The sequence below is a fragment of the Pogoniulus pusillus genome, chromosome 41 (genome assembly GCF_015220805.1).
Source record: "Pogoniulus pusillus isolate bPogPus1 chromosome 41, bPogPus1.pri, whole genome shotgun sequence".
Classification (NCBI taxonomy): domain Eukaryota; kingdom Metazoa; phylum Chordata; class Aves; order Piciformes; family Lybiidae; genus Pogoniulus; species Pogoniulus pusillus.
Window position 1 is genome coordinate 6,275,338 of NC_087304.1, and position 12,885 is coordinate 6,288,222.

At 64.2% G+C, this 12,885-nt stretch overlaps 1 protein-coding gene and 1 long non-coding RNA gene across 4 annotated transcripts in view; one reads left to right on the plus strand and one right to left on the minus strand.

Annotated features, from left to right (window-relative positions):
* SBNO2 (strawberry notch homolog 2) overlaps positions 1–10,175 on the minus strand; it is a 65,689-nt gene extending 55,514 nt beyond the window's left edge. The window contains exon 1 of one of the 3 annotated variants that reach the window (XM_064174762.1): positions 9,873–10,175. The gene's annotated coding sequence lies outside the window, so the exon portion shown is untranslated. Of the gene's footprint in view, positions 1–4,344; positions 4,675–4,821; positions 4,942–9,872 lie in introns of those variants that run through there. The other 2 variants (XM_064174765.1, XM_064174763.1) reach the window with 2 other exon arrangements.
* Positions 10,176–10,615: 440 nt separating this feature from the next.
* On the plus strand, positions 10,616–11,764 carry LOC135192279 (uncharacterized). Its single transcript, XR_010308957.1, has 2 exons — positions 10,616–11,283; positions 11,438–11,764. It is a non-coding gene; the product is annotated as an uncharacterized LOC135192279 (long non-coding RNA).
* Positions 11,765–12,885: the final 1,121 nt, after the last annotated feature.

A 12,885-nucleotide genomic window follows, 5' to 3' on the forward strand; every position in this document is an offset into this window, starting at 1 on the left:
AATCATTTCTTCCTCCTTTCCACCTCATTGTCCCTCCTCCTGGCACTGCCAACCCTTGGCACAAGTCCCTCCCCAGCTCTCCTGGAGGTCTCCATCAGATATTGAAACACAGCTCTGAGCTCTCCCTGGAGCCTTCCCCAGGCTGCACAGCCCCAACTCTGCCAGCCTGTGCCCACAGCAGAGCTTCTGCAGCCCTCTCAGCATCCTGGTTGCCTCCTCTGGACCCTCCCCAGCAGCTCCAGGTCCTTGTGCTGAATCCCTCCTTGGGCTGCAGGTGAGGTCAGAGCAGAGAGGCAGAATCCCCTCCCTGTGCTGCTGCTCTCCCTGCTCTGGCTGCAGCTCAGACCTCAGCTGCCTCTGGGCTGCCAGCAACCAGCGCTGCCTTTGGGGCCTCTGTCCCCAGCTGACAGCCCCAAGTGCTCCTCCTCCAGCCAGCAAACACAGCCCCCAGGCACCCCCTTCGCGTTCCACAGCAGAACACACCCGTGGGCAGCTCTGCTTTAGGACCCAGCCCCTGCGAGGGGAGCAGCTGCTGCCTGCCAGGGGCAGGGCTGGCAGGGCTGGCAGGGCTGGCAGGGCAGCAGGTCCCATGGCTGCCCAGGGACAGAACACAGCGCTGGGGCCTGCTGCTTTTGTTCTGCAGCTGGCAGGGATTACCCGAGGGGATCCGGTGGGGATTAGTGAGTGGGGGAGGATGTGGTGGGTGGAGAGAGCAGAGAGCAGCAGCAGCGAAGGGAGGCCAGGAGAGCTTCCAGGGAAAGGATGTTCCTAGTGCAGGAATCAGGACCAGAGAATCAGAGGATCAGGCAGGTCACAGAGCACAAACTCCACCTGCTGCCAGCCTCAGCTGCAAGAAGTTCCTGGGATGAGCTGTGCAGGAGACAGGCTCTGGTCAGAGGCAGAGCATGAAGTGCTCTGGGCTCAGGAGAGTGTGGCTGAGGGCTAGGGGCAGAGAGCCACAGGAGCAGTCAGGGCTGGAAGGGACCACAAGGATCAGGCAGTGCCAACCCCTGCCACAAACAGGGACACCTCACACCAGGTCAGGCTGTGCACAGCCTCAGCCAGCCTGGCCTCAAACACCTCCAGGGATGAGGCTTCCACCACCTCCCTGGGCAGCCCCTGCCAGGCTCTCACCACCCTCATGCTGGAGAACTTCTTCCTCACCTCCAGGCTGACTCTGCCCATTCCCAGCTTTGTTCCATTCCCTCCAGTCCTATCCCTACCTGACAGCCAAAAAAGTCCCTTCCCAGCTCTCCTGTAGCCCCTTTAAGATCCTGCAAGGCCACAAGAAGGTCACCTGAGAGCCTTCTCCTGCCCAGGCTGAGGATGGAAGATCCTGAGCAAGGTGAAGCCTGGGAGGAAGCTGCAGGGAGCAGAACACTGATTCCTGGGGGGAAGTTAAGAGCTGTGGGCTCAGGCTCATGGAACTCCCCAGGTGGGACTCAGCAGGAGCTGTCAGGGGGCTCTGAAGTGCCAGAACACACTGCCTGTGGGCACTGCTGCACCGAGGGCACTGCTGCAGCCCCTCCTGCAGCTGACCTCAAATCCAGCAGCAGCAGGATGGCCCCAAGGAGAGGCAAAACCCTCGGGAGGGGAAGCAGACAGGGGGGAAGTGGATTTTTATGTCCATAGAATGGGTCAGGTTGGGAAGGAGCTCAGAGATCATCCAGGGACAGTTCCCACCAGCCCCAGGGCACTTAAAGCCTCATCCAGCCTGGCCTGGAACACCTGCAGGGAGGTTGTGGATGACAGAAGCACAGAATGGGATCTGCAGCCTGGGCAGCCCTTTCCAGTGCCACTCTATCTGGGCACTACTTCCTCCTAGCATCCAGCCTCAACCTGCCCTGGCACAGCTTGAGCCTGGGTCCCCTCCTTCTGGCCCTGGCTGCCAGGTGGTGCCCACGGCTGGAGGTGTTGAAGCCAAGCCTGGCTGGGCACTGAGTGCCACAGGCTGGGTAGTTGGGCAGGGCTGGGTTGGGCTGTTTGAGCTCGGAGCTCTCTGCCAGCCTGCCTGGCTCTCTGGTTCTCTGCCTGTGGAGAATCACTGCCAGCAGGATGGCACCAGGCTGCCTCCAGTGACAGCACCAGGAGCAACAGGCACAAACTTGAGCATCACAACTCCATGTGAGGAGGAACTTCTGTAACTGGAGGGGGCTGCAGCCCTGCAGCAGGCTGCCCAGGGAGGTGCTGAGCTCTCCCTCTCTGCAGCCACTGGAAACCCTCCTGGCTGTGCCCTGTGTGACCCTGGACTCATCTCCAGAGGTCACTTCCACTCTGTGATCCTCCACTGCAGCAGTGAGCAAGGAAACCTCTGCATGGTCCCTTCCCTGTCCTCCGCAGCTGCTTTCATCTCTCTGCCCTGGGGGCTGCTTAACTGCTCAGGGCTGGGGGCTCGGTTGGGCTGGAGGAGCTTGGAGCTCTCTACCAACCTGCTTGATTCTACGACTCAAAGGTTTCCAACCACACCACAGCACTCAAACAGCCCCGTGGGGGTCCTGCTGAGCTTTCCCCTGCCCACTGATTTAACCACACAAAGGAAAGGGGTTGGGGAGGGGGGGAAAAACCAAACCCACCCTGACAGGCTGCAGGATGGCAGTGCTGAACCTGCAGAACTGGCTCTGCAAAAAGCCAGCCCCACTTAACCTGCGAGTGGAGGCAGCTGGAAGGGGAGTCCCAAGCCATAGAATGGGTTAGGTTTGGAAGGGAGCTGAAAGCTCAGCCAGCTCCAAACCCACTTCCACAGGCAGGGACAGCTCCCACTAGAAGAGGTCACTCAGAGGTCTCATCCAACCTGGTGCTAAGCATCTGCAGGGAGGTTGTGGAGCACAGAAGGACCCAATGTGATCTTTGATCCCATTCTCTGCTTCTGTGCTCCACAACCTCCCTGGGCAAACCTCTGCCAGGCTCTCACCACCCTCCCTTCTTCCTCACATCCACTTTCAAGCTCCCCTCTGCCACTTCAAACCCATTCCTCCTCCTCCTCCTCTCATTCCAAGCCCTTCTCAATAGTCCCTCCCCAGCCCTCCTGCAGCCCCCTCCAGCTCCTGTAAGGCCACTCCAAGGTCCCCTCCAAGCCTTCTCCTCTCCAGCCTGCACAGCCCCAACTCTCTCAACCTGTGCTCAGAGCAGAGCTGCTGCAGCCCTCTCAGCATCTTGGTGCCCTCCTCTGGGCTGGCTCCATCACTTCCATGTGCTGCTTGTGCTGGGGGCTGCAGAGCTGCCCCCAGGACTGCAGGGGGGGAGTCTTCAATCCCATTCCGTGCTTCTGTGCTCCACAACCTCCCTGGGCAAACCTGTGCCAGTCTCATCCTCACACTGCAGAACTTCCTCCTCAGCTCCCCTCTAACCCTCACTGTGGTGACTTCTCCTTTGCCCACTGCCTGGTGCTGGACATCTCCAGGGAGGTTGTGGAGCACAGAAGCACCGAATGGGATCTGTGATCCCATTCGGTGCTTCTGTGCTCCACAACCTCCCTGGGCAAACCTGTGCCAGGCTCTCCCCACCCCTCAACCTGTGCCAGCCTCTCCCCACCCTCCCTTTAAAGAGCCCTTTCCAGTTCCACTCTCCCCTCTGCCAACTCAACCCCCCCTAAGGAGACAGCAGCCACAACCTCCCCGGGACCACCTCAGAGCGGTGCCGAGGTTCGGGAGCTTCCCAAGCCCTCTCCGCCCGGATCCCACCGCGTCGAGCACCGAGCACGGCTAAGAAGCACCGGAGCTAAGCGCAGCTTTGCCTCCAGAGGCTGCCCAAGAGGCTCGGCAGAGCCTGACCGCAGCGGGCAGAGCCTCGGCAGCAGAGGGCTTAACCCGCGGCGGGTTCCCGTGCCCGGCCCCGCGGCGCTCCGGTGCCAAGCGGCTGGAGGAGGAGGAGGAGGAGGGTGGAAGAAAAAGGTTGTGGCTTTGGTCACCTACAGCTGCGGCTGCTGCGGGAACAGAGCCCCCGGGAGGAGCGGGACCCTACGGGAGGAGCGGGATCCCTTCGGGAGAAATGGAACCTCCTCGGGAGGAGCGGGACCCCCCCCCGGGAGGAGCGGGACCCCCCACCCGGGAGGAGCGGGACCCCCCACCCGGGAGGAGCGGGACCCCCCACCCGGGAGGAGCGGGACCCCCCCCCCGGGAGGAGCGGGACACCCCCCCCCCCTCCGGGAGGAGCGGGACCCCTACGGAAGGAACAGAACCTCCCCGGGAGGAGCGGGACCCCCCCCCGGGAGGAGCGGACCCCTACGGAAGGAGCGGGACCCCCCCGGGAGGAGCGGAGCCCCCTCGGGAGGAGCGATAAAGATTCGTTGCTTTAGAAGCGGGACCGGCAGGAGCAGTCCCGGGACCGGCACACGATGAGCCTCACCCCCGCAGCACCTCCGGCCCGTCCCGGGGTTCCGTTAGCAGCGGTGGCGACACACGGAAAGACTCTTCCGAACCCAACGGGACAGACCTCGGCGGGCAGCGACCGTCCCGCGGCAACACCCCGGGCCCCGCGGGGCCACCCCAGCGACCCACACCGGCGGCGGAGCCCTCCCGACCCGCCCCGCCCGGGGGGGCTGGAGCTCGCCGCCGCCGCACCGGCTGCTTTCCGGCTTCCCCGGGGGGCTGCCCCCGGCTCCCGCCGCCATCCCCGCAGCCTGCGCGGCCCGGGGCGGGGGGGGGTGCTGCGCCCGGGGACCCCTCAGCCAGGCCCGGCCGCACGGAGCGGGGCTCCTCCGCCCGCTGAGCGCACCGGGACGGGGCGGGGGGCGGCGGCGGCCCACGGCTGCGAGCCCTCGGCCCCGGAGCGAGGCGGCGCAGGCAGCGAGGCGCAGCCGCGGCGGCGGCGGGCGGCACTTACCTGCGTCCCGGGGGGCTCAGGCTCCCGCCCCGCGGCCGCCGCCGCCGCTCCGCACTTCCGGGTTCCGCACCGGCGCCATCTTGGGGGGGCCGCGGAGTGCCGGGAGGAAGTGGGCGGGGAGCGGGGGGGGGCCCCGGGAGCGGGGGGAGGCACCGGGAGCGGGGAGCGAGGGGAGGCACCGGGAGCGGCACCGGGAGCGGGGAGCTGGGAGCGGGGGGAGGCACCGGGAGCGGCACCGGGAGCAGGGGGAGGCACCGGGAGCGGGGGGAGGCACCGGCACCGGCAGCGGGGGGGGGGGGGGGCACCGGGAGCGGCACCGGGAGCGGCACCGGGAGCGAGGGGAGGCACCGGGAGCGACAGCGGGAGCAGGGGGAGGCGGCACCGGGAGCGGGGAGAGGCACCGGGAGCGGCACCGGGAGCGGGGGGAGGCACCGGGAGTGGGGGGAGGCGGCACCGGGAGCGGGAGACGGCACGGGGGGGACGAGGCCAGGGCTAGGAACCGGCACAGGGGGGAACCGGCACCGGGGCAGGGTGGAGAACCGAGACGTGGAGGGAACTGGAAGAGCGACAGAGAGGGGGATGGGGACGGGGAGGATCCGGGACTGGGGGCGAACGGGATAGGGGGAAGGGGAACGGGACGGGGCGCGGGGGGATTGGGGACAAGGTGGGAAGGAGGACCGCCAGGCTGTGCCGGGATCGGTGTGGGGAGCTGCAGGGAGGCTGGAACGGGTCCAGCCTGGTCCTGAACACCTCCCTGAGCCGAACCTGTGCCAGGCTCTCCCCCTGCAGAACCTCTTCCTCAGCTCCAGCCTGACCCTGCCCTGGCACAGCTTCAGCCTGGGTCCCCTTCTGGCCCTGGCTGCCTGGCAGCAGAGCCCAACCCCACCTGGCTACAGCCTCCCTGCAGGCAGCTGCAGGCAGCAATCAGCTCTGCCCTGAGCCTGCTCTGTGCCAGGCTGCACCCCCCCAGCTCCCTCAGCCTCTCCTCACAGGGCTCTGTGCCCCCTCCCCAGCCTTGCTGCCCTGCTCTGGGCACCTCCCAGCACCTCAGCATCTCTCTGCAATGGAGGAGCCCAGAGCTGGGCACAGCACTCAAGGTGGAGCTTCGGTTCCCCCGAAGTGCCCTGCCCAGGCAGCTGGCTCCTTGGGGGGCACTCAGTGCCCATCCAGTGGGGGTCAGAGGTTGCAGCTTTAGGGCTCTGCTCCTGTGCCTGCTGTGGAGCAGCTGTGGCTGTGCTTGGGCTGAGCCCTGGCTGCTGTCACACGCAGCTGGTTCCTGTTTTCCCTGCAGCCTGGAAATCCCCGGACTTTCCCTGGGGTGAGGAGCCCTGCCCACGGCTGCCCCCACGCACCCCCACGGCCTCGGGCAGAGGTGGCTGTGGGCACAGACTGCCAGCCCCCAGGCTGCCCTGCTGCTGCTGCTGCTGCTGCTGGAGCTGAACCGTGCCAGGAGGCAGGACAGGAGCCAGCAGGGACCTTCCTGGGGTGGGAGTTGTGTAAAAGCATCTCCCGTTTGGGCAGACCCTTCCTTGCCCCCCTGGCAATGTGGGGCCGTGGCCGAGGGTGCTGAGCTGTGCCCTGTCTGGAGGAGGGGGTGAGGGGGCAGCGGTGGCCATGCTCTGTGCCACCCACCCACATGCCATGAGGTCTGGGTGGCTCAGGGCTCTGGGGGGTGAGGATGCAGCTGCAGACACTTGGCCAAGGCTGATGCTGCCACAAGCCCCTTGTGGGGCACAGTGCTGGAACCCCCCAGGGTGCCTGGGGAGGGCATCCCCTGTGTGCTGGGGGGACCCTGGCAGTGAAGCCTCCATCCTGCCCTGCTCCAGCTGCCCACTCCTGCAGGATTTCACCTCTCAGGAGCTCCTTTTCCTGCCGGTCTGTCGCGGGGGGGCAGCAGCAGGACTGGCAGGGAGCGGAGTGAGGCTGCCGGGAGCTGCCTCCTGCCCTGGTGTCTGTGCCGTGGAAGGTTTCCAATCGATCCTGCCCTGCTGTGCTGGGAATCTGGGCCCTCCCGGGGGGGAAGCACAGCACTTACCAGAATTTGGGTGATTGCTTTCCAGCACTCTGGACTTGGTGCCAAGACCAACGTAAATCAGACGTGGCTGGGTGCTAGAGGAGGGAGAGCAGCAGGGAGGCAGCACTGGAGCCGGGGGGGGGCGACTGGGAGGGGGAATCTGTCCCTGTGCTCCCCCTCTGGAGTGGCTCAGCAGCCCTTGGAGCCTTCCCTGCCTTTTCCTGATGTTTCAGGCCTGGACAGCCCAAAGCAGCAACCAGAGCTGGGATGAGATCCAGGGCAGAGCTGTGCCCCTAGGGACCCACTGTGGGGATCCTGAGGTGGAGAAATGTGCTGGGACACTGCTGGATGTGTGCTGGGACACAGCTGGATGTGTGCTGGGACACAGCTGGATGTATGCTGGGACACAGCTGGATGTGTGCAGGGACAGAGCTGGATGTGTGCAGGGACACAGCTGGATGTGTGCAGGGACACTGCTGGATGTGTGCTGGGACACAGCTGGATGTGTGCAGGGACACTGCTGGATGTATGCTGGGACACAGCTGGATGTGTGCAGGGACACTGCTGGATGTGTGCAGGGACACAGCTGGATGTGTGCTGGGACAGAGCTGGATGTGTGCAGGGACACAGCTGGATGTGTGCAGGGACAATCTCTTTATTGGTGGTCTGGAGCAGGGGACTGAGTCCAGCAGCAGTGAGTTTGCAGATGACACCAAGCTAGGAGCAGCTGTGGAGCTGCTGGAGGGGAGCAGAGCCCTGCAGAGGGACCTGGCCAGGCTGCATGGGTGGGCAGAGGCCAAGGGGATGAGACTGAACAAGGCCAAGGGCAGGTTCTGCACTTTGGCCACAACAACCCCAAGCAGCTCCAGGCTGGGGCCAGAGTGGCTGAGAGCAGGCAGGCAGAGAGGGCCCTGGGGGTGCTGGCAGAGAGGAGCTGCAGAGGAGGCAGCAGTGCCCAGGTGGGCAGCAGAGCCAATGGCATCCTTGGGCTGGCTCAGGAGCAGTGTGGGCAGCAGGACAAGGGAGGTTCTTGTGCCCCTGTGCTCAGCACTGCTCAGGACACCCCTGGAGTGCTGTGTCCAGTTCTGGGCTCCTGAATTGCAGAGAGATGTTGAGGTGCTGGCAGGTGCCCAGAGCAGGGCAGCAAGGCTGGTGAGGGGCCTGGAGCACAGCCCTGTGAGGAGAGGCTGAGGGAGCTGGGGGGGTGCAGCCTGCAGCAGAGGAGGCTCAGGGCAGAGCTCATTGCTGCCTGCAGCTGCCTGTGCAGCCAGTGCCAACCCCTGCCATGCCCAGGGACACCCTACCCTAGAGCAGGCTGCACACAGCCTCAGCCAGCCTGGCCTCAAACACCTCCAGCCATGGGGCCTCAACCACCTCCCTGGGCAGCCCCTGCCAGGCTCTCACCACTCTCCTGCTCAACAACTTCCTCCTCACCTCCAGCCTCACTCTCCCCACCTCCAGCTTTGCTCCATCCCTCCCAGTCCTGTCACTCCCTGACAGCCTCAGAAGTCCCTCCTCAGCTTTTTTGGAGCCCCCTTCAGACACTGGAGGTGTCTGAGGCCAGGCTGGATGAGGCTGTGCACAGCCTGACCTGGTGTGAGGTGTCCCTGCCCATGGCAGGGGCTGGCACTGCCTGATCCCTGCGGTCCCTTCCAGCCCTGCCTGATCCTAGGATTCCCTTTAAAGCACCTCCCTAAGCACCACATCCAAACGACCCTAAACGCCTCTGGGCTTTCCCAGCAGCAGCAGCAGGAGGCTGCTGTGCTGCTGGGGGTGGGCAGGAAGCATTGCCCGGGGGGTATGTGTCTGGCTCCATGGGAGCCCTTTCCCTGTCCCCAGTGCTTTATCGGGAACAGGAGACTTCGGCGCCGGTGCTGACAGCACACAGCAGAGACAAAACAGCTGCCAGCTGCCAGCCCCGAGCTGGCTTCGGCTCAGAGGCTGCTGCAGCGTCCCCAGCGCTGCTGCCAGCCTCCAGGGGCGCAGATAAAAGCCCTCCTCTGGTTCCTTCCCCACCCTTTATTTGTTGTTATCTCGGGGCACGCTGGGACTCTCCAAAGCATCCGAGCTGTGCTGGAGCCCTCGGCAGGCTTTGGCAGGGGAAAGAAGCAGCCAGAGAAGTGTGGTCTGGCAGGGAGGGTGGGAGCCTGGGGGAGAGGAGCCTGAGAGGTGACCTCAGCCCTGGTTATCAGTATGTGCAGGGTGAGTGGCAGGAGGCTGGAGCCAGGCTCTGCTGGCTGTGCACCTGCAGCCCAGAGAGCAACCAGAGCCTGGGCTGCAGCAGCAGCAGTGTGGCCAGCAGGGCCAGGGAGGGGATTCTCCTCTGCTCTGCTCTGCTCTGCTGAGACCCCACCTGGAGTACTGCATCCAGTTCTGGAGCCCCTGGGACAAGAGGGCTGTGGAGATGCTGGAGAGTGTCCAGAGCAGGGCCAGGAGGATGCACACAGCAGAGCTGCTGCAGCTCACTGAGCATCCTCTTGGCAGCACAGACTGAAAGAGTTGGGGCTGTGCAGGCTGGAGCAGAGGAGGCTCCCAGGTGACCTTCTTGTGGCCTGCCAGGATCTGAAGGGGGCTCCAAAAAAGCTGGGGAGGGACTTTTGAGACTGTCAGGGAGTGCCAGGAGTGGGGGGAATGGAGCAGAGCTGGAGGTGGGGAGAGTGAGGCTGGAGGTGAGGAGGAAGTTGTTGAGCAGGAGAGTGGTGAGAGCCTGGCAGGGGTTGCCCAGGGAGGGGGTTGAGGCCCCATGGCTGGAGGTGTTTGAGGCCAGGCTGGCTGAGGCTGTGTGCAGCCTGCTCTAGGGTAGGGTGTCCCTGGGCATGGCAGGGGTTGGCACTGCCTGCTCCTTGTGCTCCCTTCCAACCCTAAGTCTATGATTCTATGATGCCAGTTCCAGGCCAAGGGGCAGTGGTGGAAGCTGAGGCAGAAGTTTCATTGAACCATGAGGAGGAATTTTGTCCCTGTGAGGGTGCCAGAGCCTGGCACAGGCTGCCCGGGGGGGGCTGTGGAGTCTCCCTCTCTGCAGATGTCCCAAACCCACCTGGATGTGTTCCTGTGGGATCTGCTCTGGCTGCTCCTGCTCGGGCAGAGGTCGGACTGGCTGAGCTCTGCAGGTCCCTTCCAGCCCCTGGCACTCTGTGAATCTCCTTAACTTTAGCGTTAAGCGTCCCGAGGAGAAGAGGTTCCCGAGACAGGGCTCTGAGTCAGGAGCGCTCAGGCCCTGCTCGCACGCAGCCGGTGCTCCCTTCCCGGCTCCTCCCGGCTCGGTGCCAGCTGCGGACTTGCTGAGGCTGCACCGATTCCTCTGTCCACGCGGCTGACAAAGATGTTCCACAGCACTGGGGCCGGCACCGAGCCCTGAGGGCGCCAGGCGCGGGCAGGGCAGGGCCGGGCCCGCTGGGGCAGGGCTCCGCTGCCGCCTCCATAGCGCCGGCGCCGCCTCCGCCCGCCGCGCCGGTCCCGCCCCCGCCGCTGACAGGCAGCCCCCGTAGCCTATCACAGAGCTCCGTCGCCCGCCAGAGTGGGTGGGGCGGGTCGCAACCGCCCGGGAGCCAACCGGAAGAGAAAGCCTGGCGCCCGTCTCCGCCCCCTCCGTGCTGCCTTCGCAGCCAATCACTGGGCGAGCCGGTTGGGGCGTGTCCGGCGCGGGGCCAATGGGAGCGCGCGTTGGGCGCCGGGGCGGGGCGCGGGGCGGGGCCGGGGGGGCAGCGGCGGGAGCGCGGCGGGGCCGGGCGGGGGCGGGAGGTAAACAAAATGGCGGCGGCGTGCGCGCTGCGGCGGCGGTAACGGGGCCGCGGCGGGGGGGCCGGAGCGGGGCCGCGGTGGCAGAGCGGCGGCAGCGGCCGGTGGGGCTGCCCCTGAGGCGAGAGGGAACGCGGTGGGGAGTGCGGCGCCGGGTCCCGGCCCGGTTCCCGTAGCCTGGTGGAGGGGAGGGGGGACGAGGCTGCCCGCCCCCCTCCCCCAACTCGACGGCCAGGCGCGGGGGCCTGGGGGCTGAGGGAGCGCCCGGAGGTGGCTGTTGGGCTCGTTCCCGGCCCGCAGGGGAAAGGCCCGGCCCGGGCGGGCTGTCCCCGGCCTGCTGCGGGAGTGCGGAGCTCGGCTGCGGCCGGGGCGGAACCGGCGCTCGGCTGCCCCCTCCCTCCCCCCGGGGCGGGCTCTCCTCGCTGGGTTCTGTCGCTGGCTCGGTCGCACTTCAAAGTGTTTCCCCCCCTCCCCCCCCCCCGTTCACTCCCTGCCTGCGTTCCCCTGCGGCGCCGCCGCCTCCCCTCCCGACCCGGACCGACACCTGTGGCCGGGGGCGAAGGGGCTGCGGGCGGGGGGGGGGCCGCGGGCGGCCGTGCCCGGGCGGGGCTGGCACAGCCTCCGTGACCTTCCTTCCTCGGCAGCCGAGTGAGGTGTGCTGGGGCCTGGGCTGAGCGCATTGCTTCCTCCCGAGCCTTCCCGGTTGAAAGGTGGGTCCCGACGGCTCGGGGGCAGGGTCTGCCTTGGCACCGGCTGGCAGCGGGAGCAGGGCTGCTGACACATCATGTGCCAGGCGGAACCCCGGCGCCTGAAGGATGCCCCTGGCAGGTCGTGCTAGGCACCGAAGGCCTCAAACTTTTGTAGGCGTTAGGATTGCTCCCGAAAACTCCTTCAAAGAAACTTGGTTCCAGCTCCCGAACGGCTGAAAAGCACCGAACGGCAGCGCCCCGGCCCCAACGGCAAAGCAACCGAGCCGGCCCCGCCGCCCGCGGCAGGAGCCCGGAGCCGGTAGCCGGAGGGTGAGGACAGCCAGGGCAGACCCCTGCCGACCCCCGCCCCGCACCTCCCCCGCGCCGGAGCCGCTGCCTGTGCCCCGCTAGGAATGGAAAGCCACGAAAGGGACTCGGAGATCGTCTGCGTTCGTGCGGGGGCCTAAAGCCCCGGAGGATGACCTAGCGCCGGGGAACCGAACTGGGCCGAGCTCAAGGCCAGGCTGACTCGAAACGAACCCTCGGCGGCGGGGCCCGGGCGGGAAGCGAAGTCCCAAGCGGTGCGCGCTGGGTGCAGGCTCCGACTCCTTCCCCTCCTGCCTCGGCGCTTCCATCGCAGCCCGCACGGACACTGCCCGCAGCCAGGCCGGGGACCTGCAGCATCCCCCGGGGCCGGCAGCGGCGCAGAGCTCCGGGCTCGGCTTCGGCGCTGCTCTGCCTTGGGCTGGGTTGGGGCTCGGGGGGGGGAGGGTTTGGGTCACTGCTTAGGGTTTGGGGTTGGTTTGTTTGGAGGTTTTTAGTTGTTTGATTTTTTGTTGTTGTTGTTTGGGGTTGATTTTTTTTGTGTGTGCTTGGTTGAGGTTTGCTGCTTTGGGGTTTTGGGGTTGGGGTTTTTTGGGTGGGTTTGGAGTTGGTTTTGTTTGTTGGGTTTTTTGGGTGGGTTTTTGGTCGCTTTTTATTGGTTGGGTTTTTTGTTGGGTGAGGGTTTGAGGTTTTTTTTTGGTTGGATTTTTGTTGCTTCTTGTTGTTGTTGGGTTTTGTTGTTGGTTTTTTGTTGTTCGAGGTTTTCTTCTTTGGGTTTTTTGTTTGAAGGTTTCTTGGATTGGAGTTTTTTAGGGTTTTTTAGTAAGTTTTCTGGTTTGGGGTTTTTTTGTTTAGGGTTTTTTGGGTTTAGTTGTTTTTTGTTGAGTTTTTGTTTAGAGGTTTTTTGTTGTTGAGTTTTTTTTGGGGTTTTTTGTTGTTGAGTTTTTGTTTGGGGTTTTTTTGTTGTTGTTGAGTTTTTGTTTAGAGGTTTTTTGTGGTTGAGTTTTTGTTTAGGTTTTTTTTTTTAGTTGAGTTTTTGTTTAGGGTTTTTTGTTGTTGAGTTTTTGTTTAGAGGTTTTTTGTTGTTGAGTTTTTGTTTAGAGGTTTTTTGTTGTTGAGTTTTTGTTTAGAGGTTTTTTGTTGTTGAGTTTTTGTTTAGAGGTTTTTTGTTGTTGAGTTTTTGTTTAGAGGTTTTTTGTTGTTGAGTTTTTGTTTAGAGGTTTTTTGTTGTTGAGTTTTTGTTTAGAGGTTTTTTGTTGTTGAGTTTTTGTTTAGAGGTTTTTTGTTGTTGAGTTTTTG